The following is a 1,080-nucleotide window of genomic DNA, read 5'->3' as shown; positions in this document are numbered from 1 at the left end:
AATGTATCATTTGGCAGAAATTTCTTTGTAATTTGTATAAACTGTTTTTACACATGGTTTAATGTTTTAGCATCTGCTTTATAGTTACTGAAGGTCAAACACCAGGGCAAACACTTGAAAATGAGCCCTAATTATGATTTAATTCAATGAAGAATCCAAGGGAAGAAAAAAATAGCAATTTGGTCTTCTCTGGCTGTTTCCTTTGAATTAAACTATTATTTGACAAAACAAAGATGAACAAAAAGGGGGTTTAAAATAAAAAGTAGATAAGATGGTATTTTATTACTTTAGATACAATATGTCAGAAAATTAAACAGTTAAAAATCATTCGCTTTGGCAGCACATTTAACTAAAATTGGAAAGATACAGGGAAGATTAGCATGGCCCTGATGCAAGGATGACATGCAAATTTGTGAAGCATTCCATATTTTTTGAATGCACATGGACCTTTCTCCAGCATAGATCACATACCTGTCACAAATCAGGTCTCAACGGGTACAAAAAGATTGAGATTATACCATGCATATTTCCAGACCACAATGCTTTAAAACTTGAAGTCAACCACAAGAAATAACTTGGAAGGACCACGAATACATGAAGGTTATTAAAGAGCATCCTACAAAAGAATGAATGGGTCATCCAGGAGATGAAAAAAGAATTAAAAAAATACATGGAAACAAATGAAAATGAAAACACAACAGTTCAAAACCTTTGGGATGCAGCAAAGGTGGTCCAGAGAGGGAAGTATATAGTAATACAGGCCTTCCTCAAGAAATGAGAAAAGTCTCAAATACACAACCTAACCTTACACCTAAAGGAACTGGAGAAAGAACAGCAAATAGAGCCTAAATCCAGCAGGAGAAGAGAAATAATAAAGATTAGAGCAGAAATCAATGATATAGAAATTAAAAAAAAAAAAATAGTGAAACGGGGTGCCTGGGTGGCGCAGTCGTTAAGCGTCTGCCTTTGGCTCAGGGCGTGATCCCAGCGTTCTGGGATCGATCCCCACATCGGGCTCCTCTGCTGGGAGCCTGCTTCTTCCTCTCCCACTCCCCTTGCTTGTGTTCCCTCTCTCGCTGG

The 1,080-nt window shown here is 37.4% G+C and overlaps 1 non-coding gene across 1 annotated transcript; it reads left to right on the top strand.

Annotated features, from left to right (window-relative positions):
- The first annotated feature begins 328 nt into the window (after window positions 1–328).
- Window positions 329–432, top strand: LOC113259296 (U6 spliceosomal RNA). The gene has a single exon (XR_003317544.2). It is a non-coding gene; the product is annotated as a U6 spliceosomal RNA (small nuclear RNA).
- Window positions 433–1,080: the final 648 nt, after the last annotated feature.

Source organism: Ursus arctos, unplaced genomic scaffold (genome assembly GCF_023065955.2).
Source record: "Ursus arctos isolate Adak ecotype North America unplaced genomic scaffold, UrsArc2.0 scaffold_7, whole genome shotgun sequence".
Classification (NCBI taxonomy): domain Eukaryota; kingdom Metazoa; phylum Chordata; class Mammalia; order Carnivora; family Ursidae; genus Ursus; species Ursus arctos.
This window is presented reverse-complemented; position numbering and strand designations above follow the sequence as displayed.